General features: G+C 45.0%; 1 protein-coding gene across 1 annotated transcript in view; it reads left to right on the forward strand.

Annotated features, from left to right (window-relative positions):
- The first annotated feature begins 572 nt into the window (after positions 1–572).
- LOC141141328 (fibrinogen-like protein 1) overlaps positions 573–24,713 on the forward strand; it is a 60,679-nt gene continuing 36,538 nt past the window's right edge. Inside the window, exon 1 of the mRNA XM_073629001.1 lies at positions 573–702. The gene's annotated coding sequence lies outside the window, so the exon portion shown is untranslated. The remainder of the gene's footprint in view (positions 703–24,713) is intronic.

Below are 24,713 nucleotides of genomic sequence, written 5' to 3' on the forward strand. Positions count from 1 at the left end.
AAATACCACCAAAAGAAAGCTCTATTTGTGTAAAAAAAATGATAAAAATGTCATTTGAGTACAGTGTAGCTTGACCGCGCAATTGTCATTCAAAGTGTGAGAGCGCTTAAAGCTGAAAATTGGCCTGGGCAGGAAGGGGGTGAAAGTGCCCGGTATTGAAGTGGTTAAAATATTCTAACCATTGTGCACAGAAAGGATCCACAATGATTTATTGAAAGTGAGGATCCAAACCTTTGCCGCGCAGATAATTCTGCTGACCGCACTAAACGATGTACAATGGACACCGGAGCTCATCTACAAACCTGTATATGTGATCATCATCATTACACCTCACAGAAGAGAATTATAGTGCAAATCACGCTGAAAAGTCAAATCCTAATAAGTGTTACATTGTTACACATGTGGTACAGTGACCACACAACATGGCGGATCGCTCACAATGTTTGATACACAGAAGGAGATTAAATGTGTCTCGGGTTTATCTGGATTAAATGCCTAACTCGCTCCAGTTGCCGGGGATGATGTACAGATAAACCCATTAGGAATGCAAAACCCTTTAAGATGACTTTTCTTCTTCCCGAAATACAGGGAGCGCTGATCGCCAGGAGGACTAGAGGACATAACATCCTCCCAACCTTCTATAGAGAGAACATTTTACTTACCGACCAGAAGAATCTTCCAATGCAAAGAATTCTATATCAGGTACCTATCTATCTTATCTATCTATCTATCTATCTATCTATCTATCTATCTATCTATCTATCTATCTATCTATCTATCTATCTATCTATCTATCTATCTATCTATCTATCTATCTATTTATCTTATCTTATCTTATCTTATCTTATCTTATCTTATCTTTCTATCTATCTGTCTATCTGTCTGTCTATCTATCTATCTATCTGAAAACAATGCACCCACAGCCATAGCCACCCCCTCTCCCCGGTCAATGGGTTGGTCGGTCACCAATTCTGCAAAAACCCCATTGAAATCCATGCGTCCGGTGCCCAGCATGTAGATTAGGGGGCCGGACGCATGGATAGGGGGGTGGCGCTCCTGCGTCCTGCATTACAGGCCGCCACTGCTATCTATCTGTCTGCCTGTCTATCTACTGTATCTATCTACACTATATTACCAAAAGTATTGGGATGCCTGCTTTTACACACACATGAACTTTAATGGCATCCCACTCTCATGCCCCGTACACACGGTCGGATTTTCTGATGGAAAATGTGTGATAGGACCTTGTTGTCGGAAATTCAGACCGTGTGTAGGCTCCATCACACATTTTCCATCGGATTTTCCGACACACAAAGTTTGAGAGCAGGCTATAAAATTTTCCGACAACAAAATCCGTTGTCGGAATTTCCGATCGTGTGTACACAAATCCGACGCACAAAGTGCCACGCATGCTCAGAATAAATAAAGAGATGAAAGCTATTGGCCACTGCCCCGTTTATAGTCCCGACGTACGTGTTTTACGTCACCACGTTCAGAACGATCGGATTTTCCGACAACTTTGTGTGACCGTGTGTATGCAAGATAAGTTTGAGCCAACATCCGTCGGAAAAAATCCTAGGATTTTGTTGTTGGAATGTCCGATCAATGTCCGACCGTGTGTACAGGGCATTAGTCCGTAGAGTTCAATATTGAGGTGGTCCACCCTTTGCAGCTATAACAGCTTCAACTCTTCTGGGAAGGCCGTCCACCAGGTTTAGGAGTGTGTCTATGGGAATGTTTGACCATTCTTCCAGAAGAGCATTTGTGAGGTCAGGCACTGATGTAGGACGAGAAGGCCTGGTTTGCAGTCTCCGCTCTAATTCATCCCAAAGGTGTTCTATCGGGTTGCGGTCAGGACTCTGTGCAGGTCAGTCAAGTTCCTCCACCCCAAACCCGCTCATCCATGTCTTTATGGACCTTGCTTTGTGCACTGGTCCACATCATTTGGTGGAGGGGGGATTATGGTGTGGGGTTGTTTTTCAGGGGTTGGGCTTGACCTCTTAGTTACAGTGGAGGGAGCTCTTATGCCGCGTACACACGACCAGACTTTCCGGCAGAAAAGGTCCGACGGAATCATTCCGATCGTGTGTGGGCTTCATTGGACTTTTTCTTTCTAAAATTCTGACGGACCTAGAAATAGAACATGTTTCAAAATCTTTCCGACGGAATCAGTTCATATCGGGAAAACCGCTCGTCTGTATGCTAGTCCGACGGACCAAAAACGACGCAAGGGCAGCTATTGGCTACTGGCTATTGAACTTCCTTTTTCTAGTCACGTCGTACGTCATCGCATTCTAAACGAACGGACTTTGGTGTGATCGAGTGTAGGCAAGTCCGTTTCAGCGGATCTCCGTCGGAAAGACCGTCGAAGTCTGTTCTAACGGAGAGTCCGGACGTGTGTACGCGGCATAAGAGCTCTTTCACACCGAGCCGCCTAGGGCGTCAGCGGTAAAGCGGCGCTATTTTAGCTTTACCGTCATTTTAGCGGCGCTATTTGGCTGTTAGTGGGGCATTTTGCCGGCGGTATCGCAGTGCTGCCCCATTGATTTCAGTGGGGAGCAGCGGTGGAGGAGCGATGATTTCACCGCTCCTTTACCGCTCCAAAGAAGCTGCTGGCAGGTCTTTACCTGACGTCCTGCCCGCGCACCGCTCCAGTGTGAAAGCCCGAGGGCTTTCACACTGGAGTGAATGGAGCCGCTTTTTTCAGACGCTATGCAGGCGCTACTTTTAGCGCTGTGGCCCCTGAAAAACGCCTGCAGTGTGAAAGGGGTTTTAAGGCGTCAGCATTCCAAGACATTTTGGACAATTTCAAGACTAAGGCTGGCCAAACAGTATACAATTTTCTTGTTCAATCTTGTGCAATCAGGCAGGTCCTTGTACTACATCCAATAGTTGAAGGTAAATCTAAAGAAAATTGAATAAGAAAATTGTATCGTGTATGGCCAGCCTAAGACTGGGATGCCATTAAAGTTCATGTGCGTGTAAAAGCAGACGCCCCAATACTTTTGGTGATATACCGTATCTACAGTATCTATCTATGGAAATAGTGATTGTTACTATTCTTGGTGGTTTGGACTATACTTGCATTACCTGTTAGACAAGTGCTGAGTTACTGTTTGCAGTTTTATGTAGCTTTTTATTTTTTTTTTACTTTGCTGGGTTATCAGTTTACCTAAAGTGATACTGTCAAATGTATCAACCTACTGCATTCCAGGTGCGTCAAATCAAAGGGTGTGCAGAGTCTTACGGTTTATTTTCTTTAGGCACCACAACCTGAGTAAGAAAGCCTGTCCCCTACCGCAGAGAAGGGCCCCTGCTCTCTGTATGGAAGAACTGGTCTCTCTGCTGAGATCGGACATGCCCCCTGCTAAGTCAGAGCTAGAGCTAGCTAAGCCACACCAAGCAAAGCTTGGGCTCCCTGCTGATTGGTGAGCTCTAGCTCAGACTTAGCAGGGGGCGTGTCTGATCTCTGCAGAGAGACCAGTTCTTCCATACAGAGAGCAGGGGCCCTTCTCTGCAGCATACTGGCAGGGAACAGGCTTTTCTACTCAGGCTGTGGCTACTTTCTCAAGAAAATAAGCTTTAAAAGAGAAGTATGGGTTTTCTTTTTATTTTAGAATCATACTTACCTAAGAGGATGCTGCATCAGTCTGATGCTGCGTTTGTCTTCCGCCAGCTCTAATGCTGAGAACCGGGCAATCCAACGCCACTAATCGCTCGGGTCTCAGAGTTCCCTGAGCCGAGAGATGGTGACTGTCGGTCATCGCTGTCTGCTCTGCCCCCCACCCCCACCCTGCCCCCGTGCCCACTGGAGCGCTGGGCTGTGGAGAGGGCGAAAGCGTCCGGCTTAGGCTCTCAGTGACTTGCTGAGAGGCTGAGCCAGGTGCTGGTCCAGGCATGTGGGTGGATCCTGACCATATGGTTACAATCTTTCCTTAGCCTGGACCGGTTCTGTGACATCAGCTGACAGCGGGCTTCAGCCCACTGTCTGCTGAAAACGGGTCACAGGAGTGCAGAACAAACTGCACCACTGAGATCCACAGGAGAAGTACAGCCAAATGAGCTTTGATTGTACTTCTACTTTCACACCTGTTATGTACTTAGCTGATTTAAACTGAAAATTCACTTGGGCTTTAGTAAGCAATTGTGTGATTTCCAGCGGATTGTTACATATTGTTGAAGATAAACTGCAATTAAAAGGAAAAAATTTTATTTTATTTTATTATATGTAAACAGCTAAGAACCTAAAAGAACGAAAGTTTTGTCTTTTTTTACCTTTTATATAAAATATAAAATTGGACAGTCTGCTGCCTTTTGATGTAAATATGAAGTATGTATATGCATTTGTTCCATATTTAAAAGGTAACTAATGTAAAAAAAAAAATACATTATATACTTCAAGCTTCAATTCTCAATTGTTACATCCTGTTTTTTTTTTTTTAATTGGTGTACAATAGGTTCTCATAAATACTTTAGAATTGTTTTAGAGATCCCCATCTGCATTATCTTTCCTTATGCCTGAGATTACAATTTGCTCTGCTTTCTTAATATCTCCCTTTGTAGCCAACCATTCAAATGCACAGAGTGTAGGGGTCAGTCAGGGGTCTCCAAGCTTTTCAGTACAAGGGCCACACAGTATATTTACAAATGTTCATGGGCCAAAAATAATTGTTTTATAAATATGAGTCCCCCTTTACATCAGGGTCCCCATTAGAGCCCCCTTTACACCAGGGTCCCAATCAGAATCCCCCTTTACATCAAGGTCCCCATCACGGTCCTGTTTACATCAAGGTCCCCATCAGACTCCCCCATCACATCAAGATCCCCATCACAGTCCTCCTTACATCAGGGTCCCCATCAGTACCCCGCTTACATCAGAGTGTTCTTTAGAGTCCCGCTTACATCAGGGGCCCTATCAGAGTCCCCTCCTACATAAGGGTTCCAATTAGAGCCCACTTACATCAAAGCCCATTTTAGAATCCCTCATAACATCAGGGTCCCCATCAGAGTCCCCCATGGCATCAGAGTCCCCTCTTACATCAGATTGAAGCAGAAAACATAGGCAGCCTCTGCTGATCTGAATCCTCAGTTTGTGCACATTGAAGATATGCCACTGAACTTAGCCACGGGCCAGATAAAATCTTGTAGCTGGCCAGATCTGGCCCATGGTTTGCAAGTTGAAGGCCTCTGGTGTACAATAAATTATGGCAAGTGACTGGCCCTGAGCCAAAGAACACATTCCTGGCATCCCTATAGCTGAGTATGTTCCTCCCTGCTGGCAACTCGATGGTGCTGACTTTACCTGTGCTGTGCTGATCAATTGCTTGGTTACTGTTCCAGAAACAGCTGATGGGCAAACTGCATAGCTAATGTCTACACCAGAGATCTCCAAACTTTCTAAACAAAGGGCTAGTTGACTGTCCTTCAGACTTTAGGTGGGCCAGACTGTGGCTTATGGGAGTACAAATTACCCTGGTGTCAGTGGGAGAAATAGTGCCCCATAGTTGGTGTCAGTGGGAGGAATAGTGTCCCATCGTTGGTGTCAGTGGGAGGAATAGCGCCCCATCGTTGGTGTCAGTGGGAGGAATAGCGCCCCACCATTGGTATCAGTGGGAGGAATAGTGTCTCATCGGTGGTGTCAATGGGAGGAATAGTGTCCCATTGTTGGTGTCAGTGGGAGGAATAGTGCCCCATCATTGGTATAAGTGGGAGGAATAGTGTCCCATCGGTGGTGTCAGTGGGAAGAATAGCGCCCCATCATTGATATCAGTTGGAGGGAGAGTGTCCCATCGGTGGTGTCAGTGGGAGGAATAATGTCTTATCGTTGGCGTCAGTGGGAGGAATAATGTCTTATCGTTGGCGTCAGTGGGAGGAATAATGTCTTATCGTTGGCGTCAGTGGGAGGAATAGTGCCATATTGCTAGTTTCAATAGAAGGAAATGTTTCCTGCATCAGTGGGAGAAATAGTGTCTTGCATCAGTGCTAGGAATATTGCCTGATTGTTGGTGTCAGTGGGAGGAAAAGTGCCCCATTGTTGATGCTAGTAACAAAAATTAAGCCCCATTGTTGGGAGGAAAAGTTTCCTGCATCAGTGGGAGGAATAGTGTCTTTCATCAGTGGGAGGAAAAGTGCCCCAAGGCCCGAATAAAGGCAGGCAAAGGGCCACATCTGGCCCCCAGGTCGCAGTTTGTGGACCCCTGGTCTACACCAATGGTGGTCAACTGGAAAATTCTAGAGACCTCAAGTGCGACCCTCGACACTTTCAGAGGGCTGCACAATAGCAGCTCATTTTAGCACCTCAGTGCCCAAAGATTTGGAGTACAATAACCCCCAGCATTGTTGTCAATGAGTGCAATAATAACCCCAACATTGGGAGTGCAGCCTATCAGTGCACATCAGTGAAGGAGAAAAATTACTTATTTGCAAAATTACCACCTTAATCAACCAGATAACCAGTGTAATTAATGTGTGTCCTGGATTAAAGGGATGATGTGGCAACCCTAGAGGTGCAGTGGGCGTCGTGATTGACGATGGATTTACATTAGGGGGACATTGTTTTTATATTTTTTAACAAAGGAATTGTCAAAAAATGTATCTGTTTTTATTACTTTTTGACACTTTTTACTACTACTATTTAACCTACTATGTACCCCATACTCATTCTCATATGGGGAAGGGGGAAAGCTGGTGTTAAAGGGCGCTTTCAGATTCTGATAAGCCAAAATTGTTGGTCTTTTTTTGTTTGTTTAGCAAAAAATAAAAAACCCAGTGGTTGTAAAGTACCGCCAAAAGAAAGCTCTATTTGTGTGAAAATAATGATAAAAATTTCATATGGGAACCGTGCTGCAGTACAGCGCAATTGTCAATCAAAGTGTGAGAGCGCTGAAAGCTAAAAAATTGCCCTGGGCAAGAAGGGGGTATATGTGCCCAGTAAGCAAGTGATTAAAACATGTGTAACGCTACCCCCATAGGAGCCGCTGGCGAATTAAGGTATCTCCTTCCCCGCACAGCCAGGCACACAGAATTTTCCACACGCTGGAATCAAGAATCAGTCAGAATTTCAGCTTTTTTTTGTTTTCAGTTGTTTTTTTGTATTCTATTAGAGGGATTAAACTTGGATAGGGTTGAGGGTATTATGGGATGCCCACTTGATCAGTAAAGAACTCCTCAGGGACAAAACTATATACAGCCTGGTGGACAAAACTATATACACTTCTCCTTCTACCTCCAGCACAATCTTGCTTGTAGAACAACAACTCCCAGGACCAGCTAGCACTGTGTGGATGGTCTGACAAGACTAGAGCAATCAGACCAGTAGCAAATGCCCTTTGCAGGCAGGGACCGCAGGCCATATTGGTAGTGTAGCACAAAAGTCCTAGTGCCCAGCTGTCCTACTCCTGTGGCTACTGATCCCAGGACCGCCTCTTTAGGCACTGCCAGCCTGCTTGACTGCGGTTGCCCCTTTCACTAACCCTCCTGGCTAAGACTCCACAGTCCTCCCAGACTGACTCTGCATCCTCTCAGGCATGCCTCTCAGTCCTCTGACTGTACCCTTACCAGCCCTTCTGACTGTCTTCCTCCCTGGAGATTTGCCCGGCAGTGTTTTCCTACTGTCCTCCACTTGCTCCTGCGCCTCTGGCCAGGACACCTCTGCGTGTCATGAAGAGGGTCCCTTCTGCACCCGAGCCCAGGCCTGAGGTCACCTCCCCCCTTGTTCAGATTAGGGGGCAACCTCAAGGGACACCAGAAGCCTAACACTCCATCTCCATCTTCCACCCGAGCTCCACTGCCCCAGCTGGGCAGACCCTGAGTATTTGAGGGGGCCTGCCTCCTGCCAACCAATCTGTGAGGATTAGTCAGGTGCCCTCATGAATATTTCAGGCAGCTCCTCCTCACCTCAACTCCCATCCTTCTAGAATCTTCTCCAAGTTTCTAGAAGAAGGGGGAGGTATCAGAGATGCTGCCTGTGAGTCATACCAGTCTCCCTGAGTCACTCACCCTGACCCAGAAAAACACGCCAAGCCTGACAATTTTATCTACACTGCACAGAGAGAAAAAATCTCTCTCTCTCTCCTCTCCCCCCCACAGTTAGAACACACACATAGGAAACACATTTAACCCCTTCCCTGCCTGTGACATTTACACAGTAATCAGTGCATTTTTATAGCACTGATCGCTGTATAATTGTCAGTGGTTTTAAAAATGTATCAAAAAGTGTCCAATGTGTCCGCCATAATGTCGCAGTCCCGATTAAAAATCGCAGATCGCCGCCATTACTAGTAAAAAAAAAAAAAATGCCATAAATCTATCCCCTATTTTGTAGACTATATTACTTTTGCGCAAACCAATCAATATACGCTTATTGCGATTTTTTTTTTTCTCTTCCACAAATATGTAGAATACATATCAGCCTAAACTGAGGAAAAAATTTAGTTTTTTTTGATAAATGCGGGATAGTTGTTATAGCAAAAAGTAAAAGATAGTGTTTTTTTTCCAAATTGTCGCTCTTCTTTTGTTTATAGCGCAAAAAATAAAAACTGCAGAGATGATCAAATACCACCAAAAGAAACCTCTATTTGTGGGAAAAAAAGGACGTCAATTTTGTTTAGGAACAGCGTCGCGCGATCGCGCAATTGTCTGTTAAAGCGTCGCAGTGCCAAATCGCAATCTTCCAGGGCTGAAGTGGTTAAAGTCCCAATTTGAGGGTCCTGCTGTTACTCTATGTATCAGGGATGTATCAGGGATCATAAAATAATGCATGCAGTTGCAATGCCCCTGTTTCGTCAGTGTTTGGAGCTGCCTCCATATCTTACTGGGGGACTACAATGGTCCTCCAATTACTGCTACTGGTACATTTGCGGTATGGTAGATGGCTCATATCCTGCTTTGGGCTGGATATAAAAGGATGATTGTATTTCTAGTAATATGAATGTGAACATGTTGCACAGTCTGCTTTAGCCCAAACATTGTATTGTCTTCAGTCACTCTGGATCAGGAAGACCCAGACAGTATGCAGAAACAATGACCCATCTCTGATCTGCTTACCATTAGAAGATTTACTCATCAACTCAACCTCTTCTATGTAATAGTTCTTGGCTCAGACAGAATTATTATGCAAGTGTTGTTAATCTGACATTTATATAATTTGCTTTAGTTAATGACAGGATGACTCTAGAAAGACTATGTAGGCATACAAAAGCTTCAGTTGAGTGTTTTGCTGGTAGCCCAGTTAATTCAACTAAGAATGTACCTTCCATGTCTTATAAAATCAGCTTAAAATGTTTTTAAACAACAATCATTTTTTTCTGTTATGGTGTCTTATTAACCACTTTAGCCCCGGACCATTTGGCTGCCCAAAGACCAGAGCACTCTTGTTGCGATTCGGCACTGCGTCGCTTTAACTGACAATTGCGCGGTCGTGCGACGTGGCTCCCAAACAAAATTGACATCCTTTTTCCCCCCACAAATAGAGCTTTCTTTTGGTGGTATTTGATCACCTCTGCAGTTTTTATTTTTTGCGCTATAAATAGACAAACAAAAAAAAGCGTCAATTTTGAAAAAAACGCATTATTTTTTTACTTTTTGCTATAATAAATATCCCCAAAAAATATATATAAAAAATTTTTTTTTCCCTTAGTTTAGGCCGATACGTATTCTTCTACATATTTTTGGTAAAAAAAAATTGCAATAAGCGTTTATTGATTGGTTTGCACAAAATTTATAGCGTCTACAAAATAGAGGATAGTTTTATGGCATTTTTATTAATAATTTTTTTTTTTACTAATAATGGCGGCGATCAGCAATTTTTATCATGACTGCGACATTATGGCGGACAGATCGGACACTTTTGGAGTGATTTTGGGATCATTCACATTTATACAGCGATCAGTGCAATTAAAAATGCATTGATTACTGTGTAAATGTGTCTGGCAGTGAAGAGGTTAACCACTAGGTGGCGCTGTAGGGGTTAATTGTGTCCTAGGGAGTGATTCTAACTGTGAGGGGGAGGGGCTATGTGTGACACGACACTGATGACCGCTCCCGATTACAGGGAGCTGTGATCAGTGTCCTGTCACTAGGTAAGAACGGGGAAATGCTTGTTTACATTAGCATATCCCCGTTCTTCCTGTCCGTGAGACGATCGCGGGTATCCCCGCGGACATTGAGTCTGCGGGACCCACCATCACACTCACGGAGGTTGCGGCAGGCGCGCGCCCGCAAACTGCTTCTTAAAGGGCAACGTACAGGTAGGTTAATCTGCCTGTATGTGCCCTTCTGCCGACGTATATCGGCATGAGCCAGTCGGCAAGCTGTTAATGTTTACCATAAACTCTCTTTTTAGTAATTCTCTTACAACCATGCGTTTGGTTAGTTGGTAGTCTTAGAAACTTTTTTCACTGTTGCTATTAAAGTAAACGTGTTTTTTCAAATGCAGGAAAAACAATATGTTAACATTGAAGGGGAAGTATAGCCAAAGCTGTTTTGGTTGTACTTCTCCTGGGGATCACAGGCTTGTAGTTCGTTCTGCACTCCTGTGACCCATTTTTAGCCGACAGCCGGCTAAAGACCGCTGTCGGCTGAGATCACTCAGCCAAGCTAGGCCTGGGAAAGATCTTGACTTTAGAGTTTGGATTCACCTGGACCGGCAGCTGGCTCAGTCTCTTAGCAAGCCTTTTGGTAGATTGAGTCAGCCACTTCCACCCCCTCCACAGCCAAGCTCTCCACTCAGCGCTGGTGGGGCAAAGCAGAGAGCCGGTGACTGACCGTCACCAGCTCTCTGCTCACTGAAGGCTGACAACTGAGCGATCAGCGGTGTTTGATCGCTCGGTTCTCAGTCTTAGAGCTGGCAGGGGACAGATACAGCATCGGAATGATGCTACACTCATCTAGGTGAGTATAAATGTTCTAGTGTAGGCTAGAAGTCACTCCAATTGGAGCTTACTCAAGGCTGAGGACCCTCCTCCCATTGCCATGTGACAACACTGGGTTAAGCACCACCATGGCTATATGGAGTGAGTCACGTGCTCTTCCATACCCAAGTACTTTCTCCATTCCTGGCAGCTAAAAGAGTAACACAGTAAAGGTATTTCACTCCTCACAGATTGCATGAGCTAAACCCTGTTTTACACTCTGTATGCTGGAAATGTGACCATCCTGATGGTGACTTTTTTCATGTCTTTTGGACTTGTCCATCTATCTCTCTGGTCCAGAATGAGTGGTGAGTTTAATAAATGATGTGGCTCAGACTCACCTTCCACTGGAGCCGAGGGTGTGCCTTCTGGGCTTGGTGAATGACCTGGCCCCTTCTGTAGCGGAGGGAACATTTCTGGGACTGTCCATTTTTTATGCTCTAAAATCCATTGCCATGCATTGGAAGAAACCAACATCCTCTTCACTTGCTTTCTGGAAACGCCTCATTAATGCTAATTTGCCTCTCTACAGAGATACGTACGATCATAGGGGTAGATACGTTTCATAAGGCCAGATGGATGGAGAAACTATCTATGGCAGATGACTCAGGCCCTTGATTTTTCTCCTCCCTTTTTCTATCCCCCCCCTTTTTTTTATCCTCCCCTATTTTTTATAATGGCTGACCTCTTGTGTTTACAATGCAGCAGGTCAGCCGCATAGCATGAGACCCGGAAACAAGTGAAGATCACTGGAGTAGCCGTGTCTATTACAGTGATATCCAGCTTTTAGAGAGATCCCACAGGTATGGTAAATACATGGTTACACTGGTCCAAGCTGCTATCATGTAAATATATCCATAGCTGGAATTTTTCCATAAGTTACTGAAAGGTCCACTTTAACTGAATTTCTACCACCAATAATGGCATAACTTTTCTATGTCATGTCAACTACCAATTAAATACAGTTCTCTCTGCATTATTACACAAGGTCCAATATAGCATAGCAAAATGACTGAAGAGACGCCCAACACCACTTTTTATTAAATCTATAGGACATGGAGATTGATGGAGGAAACCAGCGATTACTTAGATAAGTTTGTGTTACATAAGTGTGTGATCTCACAGTAACAAAGACCTCCAATGACATGAAAAAGTTAATTGGAGAATTAAAAATAAAACCTTGACCTTGAAGATTTAATCTATTTCTACAGTCTAATCCACTTGAGACAACTAAACCCGCTTCTTCCCTAGTGCCCCACACTCTGTTTTCCCAAGCAACCCTTTCTCTCCTGCCGGTCTGTACACTTTTTGCACTCTGGCTGGCCAAACTCTCTCCTAAATGATTAGGAGGTGTGCAGAGGTTCCTGTATGGTCAAGGAGCCATCCAATGCTTCTCTAATTACATTTTTGGGTGAATGAGTACACATTCATATGGGGTAGGGGAGGTAGTATTGGTTGGTCGGTCTGATTTTTAAAATGGGCTTTCAGATTCTGATAAGCCCCCCACCTACAGACTCCCACAACCACTGGGCCAGGGTTGTGGGGAAGAGGCCATTGTCCTCATCAACATGGGGAAAAGGCGCTTTCCCATGAGGGTTCCCTCTGCCAAGGTAACCTCCCCCATGTTGACGACATGTGGCCTGGTTTGGTTCAGGAGGAGACCGCATGCTTGTTCCTACTTCTTTCCTGGCCAGCTAGTCTGCATGCTCCCATGCAAGCATGAGATGGATTTTTGGGAAGGACCCTACACTTTCTCTCTTGTTGCTTGTGTTCTTAAAATTTACCCCAGAAGTTTTACACCATAAATGGGGATTTTTTTTTGCATGCCCCCCCCCCCCATTAACATCTCTACCAGACCCTCATCTAGGATAGGGGTCTGGTATAGATGTAGAGAAACCCCTTGCTTCTTTGTTTAGCAACAGAAGTAAATTGTCTGGGAGCTGTCATTTACTGGCAATTTAAACAACCTTTTTTTTTTTAATTAGTAAAGGTAGTAGTGCTGTAGTAGGTTGTATACATCGAGATGCACCACTTCACTGGCAGGGTCAGGATTAGACCCCCCCCCCCCCCCCCGGCATGTTTTTTAAAGGAAGTTTGCTTTTCTTAATATTAAAGCATTACTAAATTCACTGAGTTTTTTTTTTTTTTTTTTTGGGGGGGGGTTAGTATATGCCCCCCCCCCCCCCTCCTCAGCAGTACCCACTACCCATTACCCCATGTATTTGTTTAACCATCCCTTGCCTATTAGCTTAGAAAATGGCCCTTGCAATTTTTTAACAGTTTTGTTGACTTTGTTTGACTTTAATATGGTTCAGTTTCAGAAAGCAAACTTTACTCATGTTCTGCGGACCTGAACAAGGTGGTCTAAGCTGCAGGGACATACATAATTTGTCTTTTTGGCAAGCAAAGTTAAAACATCTTAAATGTCCTTGTTTTTACAATTTTTGAAATTCCTTTATTTCTTTTGGCCATTGATGTCACTTACCATCCTCATTCCTCCTCTCTCCCACTGCTCATGCTGCTTCCAGATTTCTCTGCCTCTATTGCTGCCAAGAATGGCATGCGTCTTTTAAAGGGGCTGCATCTATTGCTTACCTCCAGGGTGTTGGGCAAGCCCATGTCTTCCCTCTATCTTTGTCTCTCGATGGCTTATGCAATCAAGGTAGACCGAGTATATAAAAAAAGGCATGCAGACATCCCTAACTTAGAGGACGATGACTGGAAAGACTGGGTTCTTATATAACTACTATGATCTCGGCTAGAGATAGGTTTATCCAACTTAAGTTTCTTTACAGAGCCTACTATACACCTTAGCGCTTGGCTGACATCTATCCCTGTTTCTTCTGCCAGACGCCTGAGGCATTCTTTTTCCATATGGTTTGGTTATGTCCTTCTCTCCAATTATTTTGGAGGTTGTGGTGGACATTAATACTGTGTGTGGGTTAACTGAATCTAAAGATCCTGCTTTTGAACAGGGACTCTCCTACGGGCAGATATGTCGAATTGTTTACTTGTTATGCTTCCTTCTATGCTTGCAGGGAGATATTCCTCTGCTGGAAGTCTGCTCAGTCCAATACTGTGACCTCTTGGCGTACTACCCTCAATGCGGTTCTGCCCCTATATAAGCTTACCTATCCTAACCGCAATTGTCCCCAAAAAATTGACAAAATTGGGTCTGCATTGATAGATTCATGAGGTGCAGGTGTTGACCCATCTTTGCAGCCTTGAAGTGGTCTGGACCACATGTTGGCCTATCCTAGTTTTTATGATGATGACTCCTACCCTGTTTTGTTTCTTACCTCCCCCCCCCTTCCTCTTCTCCCTTTTCCAGCTCCCCCCCCCCCACTGTTCCTTTCTCCCCTTCTCCATTGTCTTGTTGTCCCCTCTTCCTGGGTTAATCTGGGATTCTTCACCGCTCTTGAGGTATTAAGGAGTCCTGCAATATGTACCCATTTAGAGGTTGGGTGATTGCACTACATCTGTGTATTATGTTTTTACTTATTCAAGACTGCATACACAGCAATCAACTTTCAGAAGTTTGAAGAAAATATCTAAGTCTTCAATCTTTTTTTAAAGTTGTTCATCAAAAAGTAGATTTAATTTCAGGTCTTCACTGACCCCTCATTACAGGTAAATGGTTATGTTACTGGGTGCACGACCGTGCCAAGCGATCAGCCAAACAAACATGGGTCCTTGCCCTTTATTTTCTGCCTATTGTTACCTACATGTAGACCAGCCTTGGGGAAAGAGCACTTGACATTAATTGGCTCTTGAAGAAAAGAGAAAAAAGGCAGCCATCCCTTTCTGATTCTTTAGAAATGCGATGAATTTCTTTTTTTTTTTTTTTAAATGATTGACATTAATGTCTTTTTTCTTGTCTCTGAGCCTTTAATTGACCCATGATGAATGCCGAATGTGTATATAGTAAAAGAGAACCACAAAAATAAATGACTTTAAAAGTCATTTGGGCTACAAGAGGTTCCTTTCCTTTTAATAGCCAAAATTGGGATAAACATAAAATTGTGTCACGGAATAAAAGAGCATTTTACAGAAGTGATTTTTCTTGGAACTGTGGGTACTTTTTTTGTAAAAGAACTCTTAAAAAAAAAAAAAACAATTTTCCCTGTGTGCTAGTATTGTACTACTAGAGTTTCAGCAAATATGGGTCATGGTGTGACATTCCTGGAACATTCTTAAAATCATCAAAAAACAAAAAGAATAAACAGAAGGATAGCTGGGCAGACTGGACTTTAAAAATGTATACATTTTGGGTTTTTTAAGTAATAAAGTGAAGAGCAATGAGGATGGCCACATTAGAATGCACTGCATTGACAAAAGGGTTCTTTTGTTGGCCGAAAGCTGGCCAAATGTTTGTCATCGCCTAAAGTATGATGAGCTTGTTGGACATCTCATTTGAGAACCATGGACAATTTGGACTTGGATAATTTTTTTGTGGCTTTATCACAGACTCCACTGTTCTGAGAAGGCTTTCCACAAGATTTTGTAGTGTGTCTGTGAACTTTTGTGCTCATTCCTCCAAAAAAGCATTTGTGAGGTCAGGTACTGGTGTTGGATGAGAAGACCTGGCTTGGCATTCCATTTCATCCCAGAGGTGTTCAGTGGGGATAAGCTCAGGGCTCGTACAGGCCATGCAAGATCCCCCACACCACACCTATCAATGTCAAACCTATTCCCTGTGCCGGATTTGTGCACAGGGAAACAATTATGCTGGAACAGTAAAGGGTCTTTCCAAAACTGGTAGCACAAGGTTGGAAGAACACTGTATGAAATGTCTCTATATGCTGTAACATTAATAGTACCTTTAAATTAAAGCCGCGGCGAGGTAAGACGGAAATCCACCTAAAAAGGAACACAAAAGGTACCAAAAAGAAAAAAAAAAAAATATCCAAAAACGAGGGGGTGTGGGGTGCTGTATTGTTTAAAACCTTTTGCATTTTAGCCTGGAACTCCGCTTTAAGCCTGAGACTGTGACCTAGACTGTTGGGAGCTGGCTGGGAAGAGAGGAGCCCTATGCTGAGGGTGATCTCCACAAAGGCCCTTTTTATACTGCTGCTTCTACCCACTCAACTTTATTTATGCTTATAGCTCAGTAGCAGAGATATAATAGTGAGCAAACAGTTTAAAGGGTGATAAGGTTTCTTGTCCTTTGAAAGAGTCTGAAATTCTTACCAGGAGTGGGGTTTGAACGCACAAGGACATTCATCCATTGGATCTTAAGTCCAATGCTTCAGCCATCCTGGTGGTGGCATAGCTGCCCTTACCTAGCCATTTAAAAGAAAAATTGCCATGAACGCTATATGTATGTGGGCAGGTCAGGGTGACATGGTGGTTTTCACGTCCCCCATGTTTCCACATTAACTTGTTGGGCGCCAAGTGCTGGTTCACATGGAAGGCCTACCAATGTGGGTTCTTCTACGCTACGTTAGGCACTTTGTTACAGGGTTACTTTACTACACACATGGGGCACCTCTGTGCTGTGTCTTCTTCATCAATGCCCTGGGACATAGCTGAGGCTGCCATGGGGGAATTCTCAACCTTAAGGTGGACCTCTACTGTTAGAGATGAACATGTACCATGTACACTGGCACTGCAACTGTTCTCCAGTTCACTCTTGGTTCCCCGTGATAATGTACACCTTCACCATAACTTGCAATTAGGAGGGACACGCTGTGCCAATGTCCACATCTTCCTGTCCAGCGTTTTCCACTACCAATCCTCAGTAGTGGAGTGGGCCCCACTGTGCACTCTGCACAGGCTCCACACATGCACTCAACTTAACTCTTCTGTACCTCTGTACGGGATGGGAACCTCCACTCCCGTTTACTCTGGGAGACAGACTGCTGACGGAAGGAGTGCCGACAAAATCTCACTCGCTGTTAGAGGCCGTGCTAGCTAAAACAGGTACAGGCTATCGACACACTTCCATTAATCTAGGTAACCACTTGTGTCTTCACACTACTTCACTCCACACCAATGTCTTCATACCCCAATGTGTTAAGAGACCCACTCGGTAAACTATGTGTGTGCCAGTTACTTACAATACACCTCTTTAGTAACTTCAGACCAGGCAAGGACAAGGTTTTAATAATTTTATTAAGAAAGGTGCAAATTAGAGATCTCACAGTCCACCAGATAAAGGCATTGTTATTCCTAACTCCCTAACTATGACTACAGGCTGATTGCTGCCCTTACATACCTGCTAAGGTGTTGTCCAGCTGTTACAGTCCTTCAGAGGCACTCTCATGTAGATGCAAATCCTTCAGAGGCATACTCCAGTGCTGGTGTCTTTAGGGAAAACCCCAAGCTAAATGTGTCTACATGCAGGCAGTGGTGAATAACATCCTTCTGCTCTCCTGGTTCTCATCTTCCATCGCAATCCCCTACGGGTCTCGCAACCAACTGCTGCGCTGGAACTCTCTCTTGATGCTCTGCTTGAGGGAAGGACTTTCTGAGCTGGACCACTGACCCAATTTATATCTTACAGAACAAGTGGACCAGACCCAGACAAGAACCTGCCAAAAAGACCAATAAACCAGGCATGGCATTAACTCCTCCCCTCCCGGCTGAGACAGCACCTTAATAACTGTTTAAACCTACCTACATGTAGGCCATCATTCTGAAATTTTTGTAAAAAAAATGCTAGTTATGCCATTCCAGCAGCTTCAAAGTTTCCGAGTCACTGATATAGTATAGTAGATAAGAAACTCTGATGCTTCTCTAAATTTTTCATGCTTGTTCCAGGCCAAGGACTTTTGAATCCGGACACAGGCAGGAACATTGTTTTCTACAACATACAGTGAGCTTCCAGTTGTCATTTCTCAAACCCAAAGTAGAAAATGAAACAAGGATTCTGAATGGGTGCTATAAAAAGAAATGAACATATTTTCTTGTTAGCTGGAGACTTTCTAGTCAAACTGATCCAGCAACCACATATCATGGGTTTTCAGAAAGTCCCATTCCATCCAGCTTTTCACTACTCCTACTGAAGCTTCAGAATGGCTGGATGCCCGTAGTCGCCCGCAGGGTAGAGCTTCTTCTCGTCCCCCCTGACCACCTATAAGGAAGTGATAGACCGGAGAAAAGAGAATTTGAAAGTGCCTGCTGTTTTTTTTTCTTTTTCTCTCCCCTTGATAAGTATATGTTCTTTTTGGCTTCTTTCCCCCTTTTTTTTTACATTTTCTCCCTTGGGTAACATTCTGCCTGGGATTCACAACCATTGCTCTATTTTTCCCTGGCAGCTCAGAAACCTGATTGAGATGCTATAAACCCATATAGTATTTGCTGCTCACATATAATTATTCCATGTTGGAAGCCTGCAGACTGTTCTCTATACTGCAAAAGGTTTTCTTGTTTTATATTTTTTTGACTGAGAAACTGTTCCTGGACTGAACTTGAGGACTGTTACCTCATGGTTCTGGGTCCTGCGTGACTACATTAAGTCACACATCCGTTACCTCTTTTGATACATGGTTATGGGAACAAAGTGCCTGGCATGTTAGGGTTGGGTGCGGGGAGGGGGGAGGGGGGAGGGGGGATTGAGGAAGTTTTCATTGTTGGGGAAAATGTATTTGTGTCTGGCTGGGCTATCTATATTCATTGTGGGTGCAACAAGTCCTATACAGTTATGCTGCTACTATGCTCTGTATGTGCGGGAGGGGAACTCTGGGGCCCTGATCGTTTGGCTCCCTGCGTGCCAGGGGGGAGATCACCTGCTTAATGCTCCCTTGCCATTAAGGTGAGTCTTAGGGTTTTGGCCTGGAATGTCAGAGGCCTTAATTCCAAATTTAAACACTCATTGATTTTTGACTATATAAAAAAGTATAAACCACATTTAATCCTTCTGCAGGTGACTCATTTACAGGGTTCCAGGGTTCTCTCTCTAAAAAGGGCCCATATTGCTGGAAGCTTACCATGCCAGATTTTCTAGATATGCTAGGGGGGTTTCTACACTGGTCACAAAAGCTATGCCCATCTCCATACATGCAGTTAAGACTGATGTTAAGAGAAGATTATACTGGTGATGCAGGTGATGAACAGATACATGACATTTGTAAATTTATATGTGCCTCCTCCCTTTTTGCTATCCCATTTGGATGACATGTTATGGGGCACATATGAGATAGCGGAAGGGAAGATTTTCATTTGGAGGATTCTAATGCAGTGGCGAACTCAGCCATGGACTGGGTGGGTGCGTCATCTGGGGCACTAGCCTCCTTGGTGAGATGGCTGTCTACACATGGGTTTATTATTATTATACAGGATTCATATCGCGCCAACAGTTTACACAGTGATTTACAACATGAGGGCAGACAGTACACTTGATACAAATCAATACAGGAGGGATCAGAGGGCCCTGCTCATTAGAGCTTACAATCTAGAAGGGAGGGTCAAGTGGAAACAAAAGGGAATCACTGTGGGGGGTGAGCTGATGGAGAAAATTAAAAAACAGTTGTTGTTAGGTGTAGGTAGGGTAGGCTTCTCTAAAAAGAAGGGTTTTCAGGGATCGTCTAAAAGCTAATAAAGTAGGAGATAAGCGGACAGATTGGGGTAAGGCATTCCATAGGATTGGAGAGGCTTTGGAAAAGTCCTGGAGGCGAGCATGAGAGGAGGTGACAAGGGAGCTAGAGAGCAGGAGGTCTTGAGAGGAATGAATAGAACGAGTAGGTTGGTATTTATAGACTAAGCTAGTGATGTAGCTGGGGGCGAAATTGTGGATGGCTTTGTACATAGTTGTTAGTATTTTGAATTTATTTTGAATTTAATTCTTTGGCCGACCTGAAGCCAGTGGAGGGATTAATAGAGAGGGGTAGCAGAGACAGAGTGATTGGTAAGGTGGATGAGTCTGGCAGCAGCATTCGTGATGGATTGAAGAGGTGATAGACTATGTAGAGAGGCATGCGTGGATGGGTTATAGTTTTGCCATCGATTTTGACAAAGAGATCAGGAGAAGGGGCATATGGGGGAGGAGAAATTATAAGTTGTGTGACATCCAGATTGATATATCTCATAGTAAATTAGTGATACGTGAGGAGACAGAGGGAGTGAGCTGAGGGGTAGAGAAATAGATTTGGGTGTTGTCAGCGTAGAGGTGGTATTGGAAGCCATGGGAGGCTATCAGCTGACCCAGGGAGGAGGATTTAGGGATGTCTGGCGCCTTTCACCATCCTGATACTAAGGAGTACAACTGTTATTCGGAAACGCACAAGACACTCTTAAGAATAGACACTATCCTGGCTGAGGGGGAGGGTATGGAGCTGGTCAGGGGGGTATCCTATTTACCTAGAGACCTGTCTGACCATTCTCCCATGTTGCTGGAACTCAATCTGGGGCCAAAGCCGGGGATCCGTCACTGGCGGATGGAGGCTTGTTTGTCTACAAGAGGAATATGTGCAGTGGCGTTGTTAGGTGGGTGCGGGGGGTGCGGACCGCACCGGGTGACACCCGCCAGAGGGGTGACACCCGTAGGTAGCGGCACACACCGCTACACTGCCCGCTGCGGCTTGTGCTGTGTCCCTCAGCACAGCGGACTGAAGCCGCCTCCCCCTCCTCTCTGTTTACATTCACACAGGAGGAGCCCGAGGGACACACACGGCTGTGTGCATCTGTCCACGCTGTTCTGAGGTCTGTAAACTTTATGCATACAGTATGTGGGTGGACATGTGCAGGGGGATTCTATACTAATGGGGGGCGCTGCACTGAGGGGGATTCTATACTAATGGGGGCTCTGCACTGGGGGGATTCTATACTAATGGGGGGCTCTGCACTGAGGGGGATTCTATACAAATGGGGGGCTCTGCACTGAGGGGGGAATCTATACTAATGGGGGGTCTGCACTGAGGGGGGATTCTATACTAATAGGGGGCTCTGCACTGAGGGGGGGATTTTATACTGATGGGGGAGTCTGCACTGACGGGGGATTCTATACTGATGGGGGTCAGCACTGGGGGGGGGGTGTATGTACTGATGGGGCGGTCTGCACTGAGGTGGGAGGTTGATACTGATGGAGGGGGGTCTGCAGACTCTGTACTGAGGGAGGGTTTCTGTACTGATGGGAGGTCTGTACTGAGGGAGGGGGTCAGTACTTAGTGGGGGGTCTATACTGAGGAAAGGGGGTCTGCACTGAGCGGGGGTCTGTACTGATGGACGGGGTCTGTACTGAGGGAGGGGAGTCTGTACTTAGTGGGGGGGTCTATATTGATGGGAGGGGGTCTGTACTGAGGTAGGGGGGCTATATTGATGGAGTGGGGTCTGTAGTTAGTGGAGGGGGGTCTGTACTGAGGAAGTTGGTGGAGGGGGGTGACACCAATTTTTTTGGCACCGGGTGACACCAACCCTAGTGACGCCACTGAATATGTGACGATTAAGTGTACTGAAGCGATTAATCACTTCTGGGCTGAAAATGGAAATACTGGGTCTCCTCTTATCCAATGGGAGGCCTTTAAGACCACTCTGAGGGGGGTTGTTTATGGCGGAGGTGAGCGGTATCAAAAAACAGTTAGCCTCTACAGTGCAGGATAGGGAAACAGAAGTATCACTAGCAGAAGCAGAATATGTCTGGGAGCCCACTAGAGAAAGACTGCTGACACTACAGGAAAGAACTAGGGAATACTGTACTGTTTTTATTGACCAAACCACAAAACTTAGACTTGCACAGCGAAGACGCATCTTTGAGGTCGGGGACAAGAATAGCAGGCTCCTGGCATACCTGGCATCAGTGGCGTATCTAAGGTATGGCAGCCATGGCAAGTGCCATGGGCGCCATGGGGGGAAGGGGCGGCAAAAAGCCGCCCTCTGCATGAAAAAAAACCCCACCTGTCCTCCCAGACTAAAATAGCCCCCGGCGCCGCGGCCAGCCTGCAGGATCGCGGCACTGGTGTTCTATCAGATGGCTGTCGGGCTCGGTTTAGGCTGAGGGAGGCTCTGTCAGCAGGGAGGGGCGGGGCAGGGAGCTCCACTGACGCTCTGACCCTGCCCTGCCCCGCCCCATGTACTCTGTATGTGCTCGGAGCACTGACATCGCCTCTCCTGCACCACGAATATTCCCGCCCCCTACCGCCGTAAGCCCCGCCCCTACCACCGTAAGCTCCACCCCCTACCATGGAAAGCTCCGCCTCCGGACCTGTGAGAGGTGAGCCTGGCTGGTCAGGTAGGTCTTTCTACCTATAGGCTCACTGTTACTAAACCCTCCCTGACAATGTTCTTTATCCCCCTGTATAGCTGTGCATTGCTGAAAGCTTAAATTTTAAAACTGGCTACTTGGTCATCTGCTGTAGTATGTCACATTCGCAGTCTGGTCATCTGCTGTAGTATGTCGCATTCGCATTCTGGTCATCTGCTGTAGTCGCATTTGCAGTCTCTGGTCATCTCCTGTAGTATGTCGCATTCGCAGTCTGGCCATCTGCTGTAGTCGCATTCGCAGTCTGGTCATCTGCTGTAGTATGTCACATTCGCAGTCTGGTCATCTGCTGTAGTCGCATTCGCAGTCTGGTCATCTGCTGTAGTCACATTCGCAGTCTGGTCATCTGCTGTAGTATGTCGCATTCGCATTCTGGTCATCTGCTGTAGTATGTCACATTCGCAATCTGGTCATCTGCTGTAGTCGCATTCGCAGTCTCTGGTCATCTCCTGTAGTATGTCGCATTCGCAGTCTGGTCATCTCCTGTAGTATGTCGCATTCGCAGTCTGGTCATCTGCTGTAGTCGCATTCGCAGTCTGGTCATCTTCTGTAGTATGTCGCATTTGCAGTCTGGTCATCTCCTGTAGTATGTCGCATTCGCAGTCTGGTCATCTCCTGTAGTATGTCGCATTCGCAGTCTGGTCATCTCCTGTAGTATGTCGCATTCGCAGTCTGGTCATCTCCTGTAGTATGTCGCATTCGCAGTCTGGTCATCTCCTGTAGTATGTCGCATTCGCAGTCTGGTCATCTCCTGTAGTATGTCGCATTCGCAGTCTGGTCATCTGCTGTAGTCACATTTGCAGTCTGGTCATCTGCTGTAGTCACATTCGCAGTCTGGTCATCTGCTGTAGTCACATTCGCAATCTGGTCATCTGCTGTAGTCGCATTCGCAGTCTCTGGTCATCTCCTGTAGTATGTCGCATTCGCAGTCTGGTCATCTGCTGTAGTCGCATTCGCAGTCTGGTCATCTTCTGTAGTCGCATTCGCAGTCTGGTCATCTCCTGTAGTTTGTCGCATTCACATTCTGGTCATCTCCTGTAGTATGTCGCATTCGCAGTCTGGTCAACTCCTGTAGTATGTCGCATTTGCATTCTGGTCATCTCCTGTAATATGTCGCATTCGCAGTCTGGTCAACTCCTGTATTCGCAGTCTGGTCATCAGCTGTAGTCACATTCGCAGTCTATTTAAAAGTAGTACCTGCTGTTGCACAAATCACTTTATTACACTTTTATTTCTGATATTTATGGCTATGCATATTAATTTAATCCATATTGAGCACCATATTTGATTGGCTGCTTCTGCTTGGCATATACACACAATCAAATAGTGCTCAATATGGATTAAATAAATAGATATCATAAAGTTTAATAAAGTGATTTGTGCAACAAGCTCCTTAAACATTCTACATTCAGTGAAAGTTCATGCAGTGCAAACTTTGCAGTACATGAACTTTCACTGAATGTAGAATGTTTAATGACCAGGGGCGAACTGATCCATTGGGCAGTTTATGTAGTACTAATCCATAATTTGTTAATAGAAAGATTAAGGAGCTTGACTTGTAGTTTTGTTAGCTGTTTTTTTTTTTTTTTTGACAGGGTGCAGTTTCAGTGCTTGCCATAGGCGCCATTTTCACTAGATACGCCTCTGCCTGGCATAGTCAGAATACGTCTCTGTGAAGATTAGAAGCATATATGACAGGCAGGGGTCTGAGATTTGTAACTCGGCTGGAATCCTAGGAATCTTTGCTGAATTCTATAAGGAACTTTATGTGTCCTGTCCTGCTGCGGGGGGAGAAGCATTGGAGACTTACCTGGCTGATATTGACCTGCCTTTGCTGACAAACGAAGACAGTGCTGCTTTAGAAGCAGATATTACTGTAGAGGAAGTGGAGGGGGTGATCTCTTCCTTTGTACCTCGGAAATCTCTAGGTCTTGATGGTCTCCCCTTGGAAGTGGTACCACACTTTTAGATGTGGTCTAGTGCCTCGCCTGCTGCAAGTGTTTAATTCAGCTAGGTCGGATGGTAGATTGCCACCCTCTATGAGGAAAGCATTGGTCGTTCGGATCCCAGAATTGCACTGGTTGGTTACTATTGTTTAAAAAAAAAAAAAAAAAAGCAACTGTTCCGGGGTGCGGGATAGGGTTGGAGATTATTGACATTATGGTTATGGAATGTTGATGGTTACATTATTGTCTAGATCACTGTAAATTCACTATACTTGATGTAATACCTGCCCAATGTCTTGTATGTTTAATTTCTGATATGCTAAATAAAAACCAAAAAAAAAAAAAGTTAATATTGCAGATCGGCGTGTTGTCTCTTACATCTGTTTGTTGCTGTAATTGTTTATGAGCGATGTCTTGTCATTATTCTTCCTTCAACAACCTATTTCCATTACAAATAATGCCCATTGAAACTATTCAGGTGTGTCAGTGTCACTCAGGTCCAGGAATAGGGGCAGGTCATCACTGGAAGGTTGGGAGAGAGGCCAAATCAATCCAGTGGATCCTCCAAGTGTAGCGCCACTCATAAGGTTTTCCAGGGTTTGCCCCCGGTTGCACGTTTTCATGACTTTTTTCCATCAAGCTCACACTGCCAATCTGATC

The sequence above is a fragment of the Aquarana catesbeiana genome, linkage group LG04, assembly GCF_042186555.1.
Source record: "Aquarana catesbeiana isolate 2022-GZ linkage group LG04, ASM4218655v1, whole genome shotgun sequence".
NCBI lineage: Eukaryota > Metazoa > Chordata > Amphibia > Anura > Ranidae > Aquarana > Aquarana catesbeiana.